Raw genomic sequence first — 18,992 nt, 5'->3', positions numbered from 1 at the left:
CTGTGAAATACGCCTAATTACAAATTAGTTTCACGAAAAGACTATTACATTGTACACATGCTGTGAAAACACATATTTCGCGATGTCAAAAAAGATACAGTGTCTCAAATGACAACACCCTCAATCATAAAAGTCACAAAATCTAACATGGCTTGTAAACGAAGAAAAATAAAAATACCACACTTAGTCACTTTAAAATGATGTTACGTCATAAGTGAGACTGAAACACAGTCATCAACGGCTTAATTTATTCAAATGAATGTTTAACTTTAACATTACCATCTATTTGAAAAGCCTGAGTCAAAAGATTGCTAAAAATACAAAAACAATGAAAATTTTGATTCCCTATGGAATTTGCATAGTTATTTCTTTTCCGTGTGACCTTTGAATTTAGGAGTTACCGCATATGAACTGTGTTTTCTCTGCCGTTTATGCTTCGATTTAGCTGAATTTTCCAAAGAATATTGCCACGAGATGGAGGATATCGAATACTGAACTGTATATTGATTATACTTAATGCACTTTTCAAGAAGGTTACTTTACTAAGTGGCCGGTTAGGAATTTTGTTTAGTGTATATATTTAATTGTGTAATACAGATACAAGGTCAGCAGCCTTAAATTTATATTTTCTTGTATAATTTTATCAGCGAAAAAGATATCCAATGAGAACCACACGAACAAAACAACTCACTCCAAATGAATATTACGGCAGTGTTTATACGCGACTCATACAAGCTGAATTATTATCATAAATGTTTCTATTGTGACATTAATTTAAAAAAAGTCCACACTTATGCATTTGTTGACAAGATTCATGATCGTTTTTATCGTGGTGTCTATTTTTATTTATGAGGACTGGTGTTTATACGTAAGTGTCTCTACAGTGTGTGTATACCACGTGATACAAACAAATTTTCTTTTTATTTCATGCATATATCGTATTATTTCAATATATTTCCCCGCTAGAGTAAATTTCTGTGGCCTCTTTGCGAAGGGAAGTAACTGCGGCATAATCGCTATGTCAAAGTAACATCCTCTTCGCGCGAGCAGTCCGTCCACGAGAAAAAGTCCCACACTTTATGGAAATGGTTGTTGGAATTGAAATTATTTTTGGATAAAACCCTACTTCCATCAACGAAACCTATCATGTTTAACATTTATTGAGGCAAAAAACAAGTATTTAAACAAAAGCATTACGGAAATTAAAAAAAGCAAACATGTATCACGTAGAAATACAATTCAATGAAACTTGAGCATGTGACATTTTTGTACATTCAAAAATAATTTCAACAGATTTAAATTAACAATGATGGACTTGTACAAGTGTGTATTCGTAAAAGCAACGGAAGTCTGTGTTTAGTGTTTTTCGTAGTGTATATCTAGTCACTCTCGCATTCAGACTCTGGATCTTACGGTATTTTTCGGGGTGAATTCATGCTCAGTGCAGCCGAAGGATGTTTTGTTGTTGAGACAGCGAATTAGTTTCATATATATTAAAGTTGAATGTCACGTTCCCGTGTGTTTAAAAAGAAAAAAGAAAAAAAAAGAATTGTTGAAAATAAATGTAAACTGGAAATTGGTCAAATTCAAAATGCTTGTGCAGAGTTTGAAGGAAGAAATGATCTATCAACTCTAATATTAGCACATGTGGCCAAGTAAATATTCAACCGATACTTACCAAGCGGGTAAGAGTATGTTCCATGAAATAGTTCATACATAAATTGGTAAGCTTGTTGTTTTTTAATAGTTATAATCAATCGCAAAATGTTTGTTTTATTAAAACTATTGCATCATTTGATTTTGACAATTCAATACGATTCGGTCAATGTGTATATATTACTGCACTACAGACGACAACAAACATGTACTTGTGACATACACGTATGTTTTCAAAGTCATGGGAAGAAAATCTTATAAAAAATGGGGAAAAAATAGTCCCGAGTTATCTGTACAGAGTGGAATGAGCAAGGATTATCAGTGAAATGATCAAGTTATCAGTCACTAATATTTTTCACTCTTTCACCGGTATGCATGAAATAAAAATTGCGTCATCAGTGTGCGTATACCACGTGATAAATTGCGTCATATATGCTACTTCGGAAGGCAACATTTTGCTTCGAATGAAGACTTTAATCAAAGATAACTTTACTATTTCTTCACCATTTTAAATGAAACATAGCGCAGTCTTCGCCGCTTATGGAGCCCCGCATTCGGTCTTTTACCATAGTGTACAATGATATATTTGTCTTAGAAATATTTTTAGAGAACTTGCGGTCAGCATTTCTGTTTTCATTATACACTTCTGCCTCTTTCTGTTGTGTTCCAGCATTAAATCGCGGCCGATCGAAAAAACTCATGCATATCTACCTCTATAGAAGGTTAAGAGTAGAATTGCCGAACGCCGTACAAAGGTTGGCCACTTAACAACAAGTATTTGTCGACATTCGCACGAGCTGTCGGCGTTTCACAATACAAAGTTGTTATCCTCAATTCGAATTACTCGAAAATAAGTAATTGAAGGCTTTCGACTGGCAGAAGTCTTGTGGTGGGTCATAAGTATAATTTATGATTACATAAGTTGGCATTTAATGCGAAAAGTAGTATAAGTATCTTTTATTTCCTACAAATTAGGAGAGCATAACATATTTACAGATTATTTAAAAGCATTCAAATAAGTTTACGAATAAATTTCATACAACATGTTACATATACAGTGTGCAAGCACATAATTATGATCTGTTAAATACATCAGACACATCGCGTTAACTTAAAATAGAAAAATGCAAATCCATACTACAAATCCTGATAAGTCCGCTTATTTGCTTAGTCACCGAACGTGTGCCTAGAACGAAACCGAAAATCTACACACTCTGATGAGAAGCAAACCTTCAAAGCAATTGAGCCGATGCTATATGCTTTTCACATAGAATTTACTTCAATAGCATAGTTTTCTTGAATACTAAAAAAAATGAGACTCATTATGGAAAAAATATAAAGTGACCATACGGCGAGCTTTATAACTTTTTCATAACTAGTTTCAAGACATTTTGAATTATAAAACAATATACTCAAGATTTCTTATATCACATGACACATTCGTTGCTACAAATGAGGAGTTCATTCATTATCCGGTAAAATATTTGACGATTAATTAATTATTTGGGAAAATTACACATCGTACGAGAGCGAAAGTCAAATGTGATATATCTTAAGCAAGTAATGAGAAGTGATACAATTACACACGTCATAGTATTTCTTTTTTTGCGTTCCTTGAATGTTCTTTAGTAAAACTAACAAATTGTAAATAAACACTCTTCAATTGGTAAACAAACTTCTGATTTACTTTAAGTAGTAATTTGGTAGTTGATTTGCGCATGCCCACTAGGCTAAGGAATCAGACAAAAATGTATGTAGTACAGCTATTTTTTTCTCCGGTTTCCATATTTAATGTTTAAATCATACACCATTTAAGGCGAAATTTTAACAAGTATTAGATAAATATCATGGTTCATACATTCAAAAAGTAAAATAGCAGTATGTACTCACCCACACAAGCAGAAAGTAGGAAAACCAAAAATATCGCTTTCATTTTGTCTTCAGTTGTTGTAAGTCACTCCGTCTTTTTAACACAATTTGCGAATCACAATATTATGTTTTCTTATGAACCAGCAACTAAGGCCTCGCATCCGCTAGTTTTTAAGAGGTTCCATCTTGGAGACGGCATCCTTTTTTAAATTTCAATAGGCCACTTGCAAGCCTTTCGGTGCAACTCTTATGATTATTCCCTAATTATCCATTGCTTTAAGTGACGGAGGACGAAAATACAAGTTCATGTAAGTATCTTGCTTCGTAACAAAACACATTTAATCATAACAAAAACAAGTCTGTGGCGAGAGTCATTGTGTGAAGCTAATATTGGAAAATACTGCAAAATAGCCTAGTATGATTACAATATTACAATACATGTATTTACAGCTTTGCCATTGTGCGTTTTGCGAAATTAAAATATCTTACTGGGTCTTGTTTTCTTACGTAGGTACAGTCATATGGACATTATTTCCTCCCCTTAACCAGTCTGCTGCTGTTTGCGTAACACATTTAGTAGACATATTTCAATATCACTTCAAAAAAACAAAAACGGGGATACGCCAAGAAGCCAAACAACGTGTGTCTTTCATCCAGACAGACAAAGAAAACAAACATCCATGTCTGTGATGGAAATCCGTAATCGTACTAATAGTCCTCTGTCGGGGCCTCAATAATTCTGGAGACAGGGCCTCTCGTTCGTGTCTCCTGGCTTTAAATGAAAGTGAATGACTTTAAGAACAACTGTGACAAGTTTGGCGCTTGTTACAGAAAGTGCATACTTATTACACATATATAGCCAAGTATTAGCAACTGTATTATAATCATCGTAAAAACTGTAATAACAAACTGATACAAATGGACGAAAGCACTGACCCTCATATTCTTATGATAAAATAGGTCGACTAAAGTTTTCAAATGCGTGAGCAGTGATATGAAATACATACAATTATAGTCGTGCTAGACATAATCCAGACATTTGCTTGATAAGGAACTATTTTTGTGTTGCAGATAAACTTTTGATGCGCACAGTCTTGTTTGTACGTCCACAGAGAACGGACGCGTCAGGCAAATTTGGGGGATTTGCAATAGTGGTAAGACATATGGAAAATATTAAATATTACATTACCAGGATACAAATAAAATTATTGTGCGTATTTTTATATGGTTAGAATACAAATTGTGTGCATTGTCGGTCGTGTGTAGTCTGTCGCATATATGTGGTCCTTGGTGGACGTTTGATGGGCTTAAACAGCAGTGGTAATTTCCCAGATTATTTCCCAACGGATACTTCTGTCTTAGGACACTGCTCAATTGGCTGATATTTACGCACTATTACAATGTGAACTAGTTTGTTCATAATCAACGTCTACGCACTGGGTATACGATTTCAAGTACAGTGCCCAGTGTCGTCGATATACTGCATTCTCATGACGTCCCAAAATCAACGCTCAAATTACTTTATCTTATTTCCATCAGTAATCTGCTTCAAGCGTTTCATGCTAGTGCTAACATAAAACTGTCATGTAGCAGTCACTAACGATATTGATGTTTACCTGAACACTGCGCAGTTATTTCGGCCTTCCTTTTCCCTATCTCGCTATAATCCCATTCGACGACAAAATTTAAACTTTTATTGAAATGTTCACAAGTAATTAGCATCTAGCCTAGAACAGATTATAACCAATACGGCCATAATCGGCTCTTATTCATATACACCCTTTTAGAAATGTAGGGCATCGATGCACCATATACCACAAGGCATCTTAATGGATCATGAATATGTTTTCATTCCCCTAATAAATCAAAAAGGGCCAGAAACTCTTCCGAACTGTTGTGACACCGTCACGATGTTGCCATGATGTTTTCAGACTGCAGTTAAAAACAATCATGTTTCGTATTGCCATTATATACTCTACGATTTCTGTACTATAAGTTGAAACTCATGTGCCCTCTATTACGACAGTTACCCTGACAAGTCCCGGCAATTAACCATAAACTACGAATACTCAACGATCGTATACAATGCTGCAAAGAAATAAAATGTTTAAAGCATTGCGATGTCACATGAGACAAGAAGCGTCGAAACTCTTTACAAATCTAAGCTCGTCGTAAACAATTCGTAAACAGGTGAAATCGGCATCTTGACCTTAGATTTAACACGATTTACACTGTCACGATTGATTATGAAATATCTAGGTCATTGTCGCGGCTGTATAAGCGAAGCTTTACAAAAGTTTCGAACACATATTATCCCGTTGTAGGATAATATATCTCGTATAACCACCGTGTGTTAATCGTCAGCATTTGTACAATTTGGGTCGTGCACTCCCGATTTATCGCAATTTATGCTTCTCTTTAAGTTGGCGGATATCGGGACTGAAATCGTGACCACGAGAGCAATTCTCTTACCACAGCTGTATTAAAGTATTATCATTTTGGCCACAACATCCCACGATTAGCAAAGCGTGGTGAAACGTAGTAAATCGTGACCATGAATAAGGAAAGCTTGATGAGAAACATGCGTAGTCCTTACATTCTATTGCTTGTCGTTATCAAAACATAGTGGCTGATTATTTGCAATAATTCAGATCACATATAGGAATGCACTACGTTTGGCTGCACATGAAGCGCGTTATTTTGCGATGCTTTTTACGGTTTTGATTAAACGGCAATTGTCATAAATAGTCTCGACAAAATACAATAAAGCACGTCTACTTGACGCTCTATGATGCTACCTGCACATCTAAACACGACTTATGTACGAAAGCGTCGTACGTTTGTATGTTTTGCTGCTACAGTTGTGTCCGAAGCACAACGATTAAGCGTAGTAGCTTAATCGAGATAAATCTGGCTTATCGTTAGCTGATTGTAATAAATATTCGTTAATCTAAATTAAATCTGATGCAGATCGCTAACACCCGTCTATTGTCGCCTTAAAGCGTCCTTTAGCGTGTAAAATTCCGTACCAAGAGCGTAACAAATAAGTATTTTTGTGTTTCGGAGGGTAATCCGCTAATCAGGCGTTCGTTATAGTTAATATTCGTTTTTCGGCGTAGAATTATCGTACATAAAGGCTATCGGGATCATAATCACTCGACTCAACATGAGTAATACAATTGTGACCATTGTTGTATCAGTTAGAGCCTGGCTGAAAGCATAACGCCTGGCTCCCACTGTGTCAATGTAGGTCTCGATAGCCTACGTATGACATAATCGTGGTGAAATTAGTAAACGATGGACATATACGTCGACGGTTTCTACATAGATAGGAAGTACTAATTAAGAATCATAGTTCTTGCATATCGTTAAGGGTGTCATGGCGCAGCCAGGATGTGCTACGAACAGTATGAGGGTAGAGCAGTTATATTCTATCAAAACTCGATCTTGCATTAGCCTGGCTCACGCTGTCAATATTGCAGCCCGATTAGAGTACCCCGACCTTTCATAAGTTGTGCTGAACCGAGAGAACATTGCCCTAAATTCAGCATTGGGTTCTAATACTGACGATAACCTTAGGGCCGGAATACGAATATTTTCGAGTATACCTACGACGGGAATACTTCTATCATTGCTATTGGCAGATAGTGATTTGGATTAACAAGCTGTGCTACTACTCGACAAGAAAACCATTTTCGGCAAGAGTTGATTGTTTCCAATCTGTACCAGTCCCTTTTTTAGAAACCTTTTTCTCTCTTTTTCTTTTAGATCCCCAAGATGCTTCGGGTACTGCACGTCCTGCTACTGGTTGGTAGTATATCAGATGGTACGCCAGGTTGCATGATAAAAACTACTTTCAATATACTTTTGCAAGATACTATTCGTACAATTTTCGCACAACCTAGAACAACATCGAATTAATTCATAGCACATAATACCATATGCTGTAGATAGACGTTGTGGCCCAAATGTCACAAAACATCTTAAGTATCAAACGTTATTAAAAAGCGTATATCTTTTTACACTTTTTAAAGGCGCATTTTTTGTAGAATATTTTTATTCCAAATTTTTTAATATGTTTTTGCACCTTTTAAAAGCGCATTTTCTCATAGAACATTTTGATTAAACACCGGTCACTATTTAAAGAAAAAATAAAAAGTAACATTAATAAATCAGAAAGATTTGTTTAGCTGTAGAATAGATTTCTTTGAAATTTCATTGACAAAATGTCGTTATTGAAAAAGCAGTAAATAAAGACGTTTTCAGAAAGTATAAAAAAAATGTTGCAAAAGGAGTTGAGAATCAGATTGGAATTTGACTGAGATATTTCCGGATGTTTGGGTCTGATCGGTCGTCCTGCATATAAGCACATTAGGTCATTAACTACATATATAAGTACCATAGTATTGGTAGTTGACTGTTATACGTATACCATAGTAAACATGAACCATCTCCGTTCCACCGAACCTGGTATTTTATTTCTATGGATATTATTTTCTTTGTAATCTGATGTCTGATTGTATTCGAAAAAATATTGCAGTATATAACACATCAGTATTTTGTTTCAGTCTCATGTAAATTTGACCCGATTGCGTTTTCATATCGACAGCCAGATTACACATTTTCAACTGCACAAGTTGTGCCCTACTCGACGGTTAGTCTACATTTTGTTTTTATTGGTTATTATTAAACATAGCGTTTCCACTTTCCAGCAATCAATTTACAAAAAAGCACATACTATATATCTATTTTGTATATAACAGAGAGTGACGAATCACAACCATGCATCGTTTACTGGTGGCATTTTCACGTGCACAAAGTCGGGCATATACAAGTTCCAGATTTACGGCAATTCGTACACAAGCGCCAGAATATTTCTGGAGATTTACCGTGGGTCCTCGCTACTGGCCACTTTGTATGGCCATGCCAACGGCGACTTTGCGACAGCAGGAAACGTTGTCATCTTGAATTTACACAGCCACGACACTATCAAGGTAACAACTAGAGGAACATATCCTGTGCGTCTATCGAACACGAATCTTAATACGTTTACTGGTGTTGAAATGGGATCACTTTTCCTTGGTAAGTGTTATTTACATTTGTTATATGATGAACATTGACTACTTATCAAAAGCGTTTTAGCAATGTAGGTGATCGCTGTATGAAAGTGTTTTGACAGTGCTTTGTTTGTGAAGTCGAAAGGAATTATCCCTTATCCGCTTATCCATTTACTGAGAATATATACATATTTTCATACACAGATGAACCGCATTTTAATGATAGTAATTGGTTATATTTACAATAATTACTTGCAAATAAATTCCAATATGATTGGAAGTACTTTAAATCCGTCTGTTTGAACATATGTAATATCGTCGTTTGTTTCATAGACGTCACATCACGCGTCGTTTTCCTATTGCCAATTCACAAGCTAGTCTGTTTTATCAGAGGTATTCCGAAGATGGCGCCTTCTTCGAAATTATAATGGAATTAAAGGAGCATTAATCTGAGAAAGAATGTAAAATATACCGAAATGAGATCCAATAGAATCGATAATACTCAAACTCACTTAATAATAATGCATTTATTCATTTCTAGTTGAATTGTATGCTTTTTAGAACCGGAATTCGGATATCGCATTTTCCCTGCCTTTTCCGCCACTGCCGACCACCACCAAAACATAGCAGGCGGTGATGTAGTGCAATATCATAATGAACTAGTAGACTCGTTCAAAGCTTTCAACATGTCCGATGGAGTATTTTATTCTCCTTCCGGTGGTTATTATATATTCCATTTCTTCAGGTATTAGTGACATTAAAATGTTTCCTTAAATGTATTCGATAATCTTGTGTATTAATGACATTGAACCCTAATAAAATAAACTATTTAGTATTAAGTAATAAACTATATTTTAAGTATAACAAAAAATAATTTTGAAAAATTAATATGAATACACACGTTGAGTGATAATATGAATGCATACCTTAAAGTGGTACGCTCTCCAACAACAGCGTGTCGCAACAACATGCCGAGCTGTGGCTGGACCTGTATCAGAACAACCAGTATGTATGCTCCATATATGCGTTCACCGACTTCGATTGGGCCGACGCCGGGAACACAGTCATTTTGAAACTTACGGTATTCTTTTCTTTCATAGTGTCCTATCTGTTTAAAGGGGGAAGACACAATATGATACAAACTCTTCAAAAACTTACATCGAATTGATATTGTGTACAAGGAATTAAAGTTTACTTACTGATATATCACATTGCTTACGACACATGCATCTGTCACAGTTTTTTTCGCATTTTTCCATTTCGAAATTAACTGGGGTTGTCTACCACTTAAATCCCAGTAAATTAAGAATAGCATCGGTATCTTTATCTGTACTCATAAACACATATAATTTAAACTGGAAAACTGTTATTCGTTATGTTTAAACGGGGAAACTCAGATGAGACAGCAACATGATTGTTGCGATTATTCCTTTCATTATGTAAACGGATGTATCATTGGCCTCCTACTAGCTCATATTGACGGTTCTAGGCTAATTTTGAGGAATAACTGTTTTGCCGAGTTTTGGACCATCTGGTGCATGGTCCCTTTTACACGCACACGACAAATCAGCTAATTCGACGGTGAAAGCAACAAGTTGTTCTTTTTCATATTTAAATTTGATAAACAAATCGAGACATCAATTATAATTTAATGTATGTACTTTTCAGCAAGGGGATAGCGTGTCTGTGAAATCGCATGCGCAAAAACCTAATCATTTATATGGAACACAGGACCATATATATACTACGTTTTCTGGGGCGCAGCTTATTTCTGATGAGGACCTCGGAGATCCAGGTTAAAGAAATTTATTTAAAGTCACTGTCCTTTATGTTATGGCATACAATTTGTTTTGGACAAAAATAATCGATTAGAAAGAAGTCAATTTCTTAGATTAATCTTTTTGTGGAATTCAGCGCTAGATTCACTTTCACTTGAGCTCGAAACACCGAAATAATTGCTTCGCCCTCGCCAGCGAATTTATATTCTGTTCGCAGGCAACTGTTATGATCAGTGAACATTTTTGCTGATACATATTGTTTGTAACTGCCATTCAATTGAATAAACCAATGTTGATTTATGGCAGACTCGTATCCGGTGGTCGTATTTTCCGTTGGTCTAACATATAACTTGACCCTTCCGAACGGAGCAACACTCGTTTACACCAAAGTATTCGTGGACCACACCAACAACTACGACCCTGGATCTGGACATTACCGAATTCTGATTTCTGGCGTCTACGAATTTAATTTCCATTGCCTCGCAGAAACGGGTAGAGCAGTGAATCTGAGGCTTGTAAAAACAGGTGGAAGGTGGGTAGTTTAGTATAAGTAAGGTTAAAATAAGTATTTAAGTCACTTATAAATGTTGAGAAAGTTTCCACGTAAGATATTTACTTACGTTGCAAAAACGTCAATCTTAGAGAATGAATGAAACACCTGTTTGCAAGTAATCGTATCAAGTGTTTGACATATTGAACAGCCAACGTACGTCGTTCAACTTCCAACATCGAAAAACCGAAACAGCAATCAAGGATTTGGCTTATACCTTGACGCATTACGTGGAACTGACTACTGAAGAGGTGGTCTCAAACACTCGAACAACATCATACATTTATAGTTTGCTTTGGTTTCACTTTAACTGACAAAATTTACCTTAGCATTTAATTACACTCGCGAGAACGGCGCGTCTTTAAAGTGCCGAAAATATCTATTCGAAGCTGCTATTGTGGCAACACAAATTAACCTTTAGTTCAGTACAAATTGAAAATGCGATCGTGCTAACTGATTGACGAATTCGTCTTTCTAAGTTAATTTGCAATCAGGGGTATACTTATGTACACATTGATGTGACCTGATTTGTGTTTGCCTTCAAGAGCTTTGCATGGTTTATATTTGATAACATAATCAAAGAGGGAGTGACCGTATTGATGCATATTGTGGAGGTGATATTTTGTGAATGTTTTATTCATTTTTTTCTGTTTTTCTGATTCAACATGGACTCTGTAAGCACTTGGCTATGCTAGCAACTGCTTTTTTTCTGAAAGAAAAAACCCTATTCCTTTAAATAAGATTAATAAGATTAATAATACAGTAAATATAAACCATCTTCAAAATTGTTTCAGTTTACTAAGCGAAATCTACTCGCATAGAGTCAACCATCGTTCTATGGCGGGCAATGCTGTCGTTGTGGAACTCACAGGAGGAGAAGAAGTGTATGTAGTGGTCTACAAAGAAACGAATTTCTTGGTTGGTGGATCGCGTGAAGTGTATTGCACATTTTCGGGTCATCTTCTTTATGCAGCTCAACCGGATGAGATTGTGGGTTAAACGTATTATTTGAGTTTGACGAGGTTGAATAAATTCAACTTCTAGAAAGACATTTCTTGTTTTTATCATTTAATTTTGTGTTATAGTACAAGAAGTCAGCATTTTCTCATTACGCTCGTATGCATATCGCTTATTTATTAAATAAAATCCTGTTTTCGGGTTCACACGTTGAATTTGAATATATGCATTAAAGCAAACAATAGTCTACGACTGTGTTTTTAAATAATAAATGGGTTTTGGCTTGTACAATATTCTTCATGGCTTTAAACTTTAAGAGACGGCTGGAGGGGACACTCATTTCTACCAAAAGTATCACAATTATATAAATTTTCAAAAGGTTTGCAATTATGAAGTTAACAGTTTATGAGAGGGCTACAATGGTTCACCGGGGCATGATTTTTGTAGGAATAGTAAACGTAAATAACCCAAAGACATCATGTTGACGTATTGTACATTCTGAGCCATTTTTATTGAAAACAGCCTCGGATGTATGCCGACACATCAGTAGAAGTAGTTCGTATTTTTTTTAATTTTATCATTTATTAAATGTAGTGTTTAAGCGTGTATTATTGATCTAAGTTTAAATAGATTGCCAGGTTGCTGGGTGATAAAAATGCTCGAGGAGTTCCGAATGCTTCCATCAATTTATGCTCGGTTGTTTGAGACTTTATTAACACTCAAGATGTGTAATTGTAAGTTTACTAATGGCAATGCTAACTTGCTACAATGAAGGCATCCGGTTGCTTTGATTTGTACTTACTTAACCGTAGGCAAACGTTGTTTCAACGCTGATCAGTTTTGGCTTAAAGTAACCCTCTGTTTGTTTATGTTGCCAAAGAATATGTACATTGAAAGATCCTTAACGATAGAGAGGATTTTGTTCTGTTAGTGAGTTATCTATAACGCCAAGTTACGGAGACATATTCAAAAGTTCAAATATACACACATTTCCCAGCCAGGAAAGAATATATCAAAAATTTTACAAGTACCACATGGTGGCATTTTAGGAATTAAGTGTACTGTCTATTTGTGTAACGAGACAACTTAAATGGACAACAACTAAATTGACTTTGCACCACATTACAGTTAGCTTGAACTACAAATATCTGGTTTTGTTTAATTTAAGCCAACCGATTTTTGGTACAATATATATGCAAAAAGCTACAGAAACATGCTCAGTAGCAAAAAGTTTAAACATATACCCTGTTTAGTGGCAATTGACAAACGCCAAAGACATAGAACGCAAAATCACAAACAAGAAACATAGAACAACATAAAACTCTTCAAACAGCACAGTGCATAAATATTATATATATATATATATATATATATATATATATATATATATATATATATATATATATATATATATATATAAATAATTGGTATGTTTATCAAACCACAGATATGCCACTCGACCTCTTGTAATGCGTTTTGACATTTTCAGAAAGATAAATAAATGACTATGGACCGAAGCAAACAAACTTTCTTAGGCTTAAATGAGTTAATTTCTCTTATCTATATACAACTAACAAAACGAGAAACATCGATTTCGTATGAATGTTAACGCTTGTCAGTCACTGTAACGCATACTAACTTTATATTGATATAAAACGCGTTTGCCTCCCTTTGACGTTTTAAGAGGGTAAAATCATACAAATGGAAGGAAATATACCACCATTTTTCTTGTTATCAGTGTATTCCATATCAAATAACCAAGAAACTAACGAAAAACGAGTGGGGGTTTGATAGGGGTCCTTAAGGTGGTTATCGCTTGAAATGAAGTTATCTGATATTCTTAAAGGCGACGCCTAGTGACCCCACCTTTTTTGGTATTGATGAATGATCTATAAACAGGGAAAGTGTATGAGAAGAATTGTACGAAAAATAATTAAAAAAACACTTAAGTTTTTTTATACTATGAACGTTTGCAAAATATGCCCGTAACGTCCAATTTCAGTTAAAACAAGGAGCAAACTAAAAAGTGCAATACACTTGATCTATAATGTACTTTTTACCATTAATAATAAATACAAGTTATAAACAAGTACAACTCTATGAAGTGACACAACAATTGTATGGCGTCACTAGACATCATAATTCAATATTATTGCTAACGGAGCCACTTGATATAAGTTTAAATTGATCCACACGATAGTAGAATGTCGTTACATGTATATTGATAAATGTAAAGTCCTTTGATAAATGTGGGCTATTACGATGGTTTGACTTAAGATCTGATGGAAATCATACTTCAAGATCTTGCATGGAACAAAAGGGTCCGGTCCTTAAATATTTTACACAAACCATTGGTAATAAAAAGCCGGTATTATCTGGGGTGGGACTACATTCTTCGTTCTGTGGTGTAGTTGTTGAAGTATCGGCATAATGGGGTTTGTTCAATGATAGGTATGATACAAGTCCCGGCATATATGATCGGAATCGGGTAAACAGATTTTCATCAATCAATGTGTATCATAAGTAGATCGGACTGGTCCGTAATTTAGAGGGGTGACACTACAATCAAACTATTCACACTTATCTTCATAAATGGGCAAGGCTAGCACATTTTCGGTTTTTTCATTAAACGTTTTAAACATAGGTGAGATGCTTTCTAACAATTATCTATGAAATACTGAACTCTTCCTAGATGCGAAAGACCAGTTAAGTTTTGAGAAGGCAAAGCAAGCTTCATGTGAACTTAAGTCTTCCTTCGTTATCTCTTGAAAGTTACGACTGTAATTAAGGAGATCAAAGCGCTACAAAAATGTACTCCGTGTATAAATAACCAAACCGTCACAAGAAAATCATATTTGTTTGAGAGTATTGGGGAATTTTCAAATACCATTTCGAGTGTTGAGAAAGGAAATCGTGAAGAAATAAGGACATAATTTAAACAATGGCAGATATACGATCCTTATGCCATGTGTCCATAAATAGCCTCTTATGTACGGCCACTTGTACAGGCCTCGCACAAAATCAACTTCAGACTTCGTCCTTGTTTCGTATAATGATGAAAATCCTCCACGAAGATTCTTCACTACATTTTCAATAACTAAAAGAATGTTTGAAACATAGCCAACTGTCTAATTTGCAATTTTGTTGTGTCATATTTTGTTTAAACCAATGAATTAGCGTGAAAATGTCCTTACGTTTTGTATAAATTACGGCCATTTACATTGGATGTATCGACTCACATGACGTTTTAAGACCCCCCCCCCCCTCATCTTTTGACAAATTTATGTTGGTGCAATTATGGTCGGTCATATATAACCTAATTATGGATTATGAAAAAACCCTTATTTGTCATGCTGATAACGATAGGTGACTTCCGTTTACATATGTTTGGGTAGGTCGCCATAGCATTTTTGGCAGACGGATTATATAATCACGATATTGATCTTAGACGGACACCGCTTTAAATCTTGTACAGAAATACTTCGAGGTAATCTTGTTTATATTATGTTTTAAATTTAATAAGTATTGTGTTTATTTCTCTTTCATACAAAATCTTAATGGGATTGTACATATGTCTTTAATAAATAATTTAATTTCAATCGAACGATTTACTTTCCTTTTGTTATTTTTTCATCAGAGCATTATCATTCCAATTACGAAGAGTTTTTAAAGAAAATAAAAATGATTGCCGCACTAGATTTTTAACATAGGTATAATTTTTTTTCTCTTTCGATTGGGAGGATGTAACCTCCTGAATAAGATAACTGATAGTTTACCAAAAATAACACATAAGAATCTGACGTTCTTTTTTAACTTTATTGTTGTTATTGTCGTTCCTTACAATGAAATACGAACTTTTAAGGTATTGTAAATAAGTGTCAAGATATGTATAGACATTTATATGGAATTATCTGTGAATTTTCAGGAAATTTTAGTTGAACTGAAAACTACTTTAATATAATCTGCAGCTAATTGTATACTTTTTGTGAATTCATTGATTTTGAAAATGTAAGCCAAAGTAATAATTTGGTCAATATTTTTATAATAACTAATATTACAGTTATTCATTTAAATGTGAAAAATGTAATCTATGGATAAGTTACTCAAGTTCAACACAATTCGCTACTGGTTTTCTTAACTGGAAGGTCCATTTTCCACTGTTTAAATGGGTCTATTTATAAACGTATTTGGTTAAGATATTTTAACGTGCAGTCCAAGCCAATGGAATCGTCTTTCGGCGTTCAATAAGCACTTCCCCTAATCATTAAAAATGGCATCTTACATTTAAACAGGCATGACGCGTAACGCGCCTAAAACTAACTTATTATAATCTAAGTATGCTTAAACATATTTGATAAAATGGACTCGCTGTTTTCCCTTGCTACACATTTCTTAATCATTACAATATTTAATTTTCAAACCATTACGTACGTGTTGCATAATAACGGTCATCACGTTTGATTGTTTGCAATACCTTAAATAGTGAAGGAACCTACTTTACAAAATATGCAGCATTTTATGAACACTTAAACAGTGAACAAATCCTTTGAGCTATTTTGAAGTCAAAACAAACGTTAGTTGGATACTTTTGATATTTGATAGTATTGTTTTTCTATTGTACCTGCTTACGGTAATCACTAGTCCCTACTGTTATTCCCATACAGGGTTAAACGTACCGTAGATGTGAATATAATCCTGATCCCCCTGCTTCTTGCAGGTCAACAGGAAACGGTTCTGCATGATTTCGCACTCCTTTTTGTATGAAGTGCGCGATGCAGATTCGATTTATCAATGAATTTAACATATACAATGCCAATAAATATCGTTGGCTATACTGTATTTGTCGATAAATACTCCAAATACATTATTCAATTTTCCACCTACAAAATCCGATTCCAATTCATCAATTTTCATTGCTGAAAGTGTGTTTCCTCGAGTCGGACGCCTATAGAAAACACAATTGAATTGAAGTTATCGTTCGAGTAAACGCCATAACAAATGCACACAATGATAGAACTATTACACTTTTCTGAATATATCTTTTCCTTTTACAGATGAAGCAATTCCTGGTATGTTGTCTGGTTGTTGTGCTGCTTGGGGCAGCTTTAGTTCAGAGTAAGTAACTAAATTATTTTGAATATTCAATGCTATATGTCTTAAATGAAATGCTCAATTCAAAATGTATTGCTTATTACTTCCTACAGTTCAGTAAAAAATATAGATGAATATTTGATTATTTATTCAATGCTAATGCTTCTTTTAAAATGGTAGCACTAAACTTAGAGAAGTTTTAAGACGATATAAGTAAAACATATAATTATTATAATTGCTTTAACTACCAGTGTATTCTAGTTGTAATATTAAGCTACATGCGTAGGTATTGATGTTCATAATATGACAACAGATATTAATTAATAATCATTATATTTTCTTCTTTACAGGTGCTTCTACCTCTACTACCATCACTAGTGCCACCACTGGTAAGAATATACACATTTTAACAAAATTTGTTAACAAAGTCAATTTGCATTAAATTTAAAAGGTTGCACTTCTTTGTATTGAATCTGTTAAGATAGACAATACGACAATTCATACTTTTCTGGGCATATTAAATTAAATGCGAATACATTTTTAAAGTATATAAATTTTCGCATCGAACAAATTGTATACACAATTGTAAAATTCAAAATGTTATTTTCCCATTTAAATTCAAATTCAATGACAATCTAATTTTTTCAGTGCATATTTAAATATCTAAAAGTATAAATTTCAGCGCTAAAAAGAACTATTACTGGATACCTAAATCGCCTATGATTATTTTGGATTTTTCGATGCCATTCCTCAAGACCATTTATACTTTTTTAAGCGCTCTATAATATTCGTTTCTAAAGTGATGATTCATAACTTTTTAGATCCCGGTAATGGTACTACTGCTGGAGGGAACACTGGGACACCAACAACGCCAATGACACCGCTTTGGTTCATGTTGGCAACCTCCCTAGCAATTCTACAGGCATACCTGAACTGAATGGATAACAGCAATAGGAGTGGCGCTATCTATCCCTTGACAGATCGGACCGAAAATGGACAAAGCTAGCTTAAGCACACCTCTTTCTTGTTTTTTCACCGAGTGATTGTTTTAAATCTTTGTAACGCAATGAAACTGCTGTCTTCAACTCTTGATTGCCTGGCAGGATATTAGAAGTGCCAAACTTAACGTGAATTACCATTATACTCCACTTTCGCCCATCATTACTGATCTACTATTACATATATTATTTGTTGTGCATAATATGACGAAAACAAGATGTTGTTTTCTGAATGCCAACATAATATACCAATACAGGTTTTATCATTTGCACTTTCTAGTCTTTTGTTTCTTAAAGAGCATTCACTGTATCACACATTATTTTTTTCAATATCAAACTAGCTTTTGAATCTCATATTTGAGGAGTTATTTTGTTAAGAATGAAAAAAGTAGTATTTTCAACAGTAGCATTGGAATAGGTACACGATCTTTGTTAGGATTCTAGGTGAAACGGCTCGATTGTATGTGTGGTCATACCTGGGCTTATATTAGTAAGACATGCAATCGGGGCTGTTCTTGGGGATAGTTAACTTGCTTGTTATGTGCACTGAACAGCACAAAGTCAGCAGTAGTCTGGGTGTTTTTCGTAGCGTGTCACCAGCTTAAGGACAGGAAAAACGCTCTGAATCATTTTCTGTGAACCCCAACCTCACAAGTCACATGCTCGGTTAATCAAAACGTCCCGTTTGGTATCGGGCGATACCATACAAGTATAAATCATGTTCAATTGTGCAAATGATCAGCTTATCTCTTAAAACGCTTAGAAATGAAACGCTGTTATGTTTAGGTGATTATTAAATGTTAAAAAAGATAAACAAAGGTAGAATTAATACTATCGGCTATGACAGACCACTCAATATTATGGATCGTTGCTGTTAAATTAATGTTGAACATAGTTTAAAATATAATTATATAACTTTCAGAAATGAGCAAATTAACCAACCAGTCGCTTCAATTAGTTTTTCGACCGTGGCTGTGAGTGGTTTGTAACACAATTTATTATCGTTTAACCAAGCTAAATAGGCTTGCCATAAATC

General features: G+C 34.7%; 2 long non-coding RNA genes across 2 annotated transcripts; both read left to right on the top strand.

Moving 5' to 3' along the window:
• Nucleotides 1–10,856: 10,856 nt before the first annotated feature.
• Nucleotides 10,857–11,961, top strand: LOC128203646 (uncharacterized). Its single transcript, XR_008255996.1, has 2 exons — nucleotides 10,857–10,892; nucleotides 11,705–11,961. It is a non-coding gene; the product is annotated as an uncharacterized LOC128203646 (long non-coding RNA).
• A 3,303-nt stretch (nucleotides 11,962–15,264) lies between these two features.
• LOC128245425 (uncharacterized) lies at nucleotides 15,265–18,043 on the top strand. The gene is made up of 4 exons (XR_008263149.1): nucleotides 15,265–15,354; nucleotides 16,922–16,982; nucleotides 17,309–17,347; nucleotides 17,780–18,043. It is a non-coding gene; the product is annotated as an uncharacterized LOC128245425 (long non-coding RNA).
• Nucleotides 18,044–18,992: the final 949 nt, after the last annotated feature.

Source organism: Mya arenaria, chromosome 9 (assembly GCF_026914265.1).
Source record: "Mya arenaria isolate MELC-2E11 chromosome 9, ASM2691426v1".
NCBI lineage: Eukaryota > Metazoa > Mollusca > Bivalvia > Myida > Myidae > Mya > Mya arenaria.
The sequence above is the reverse complement of the archived record's forward strand: the minus strand, read 5'-3'. Positions and strand labels throughout refer to the sequence as shown.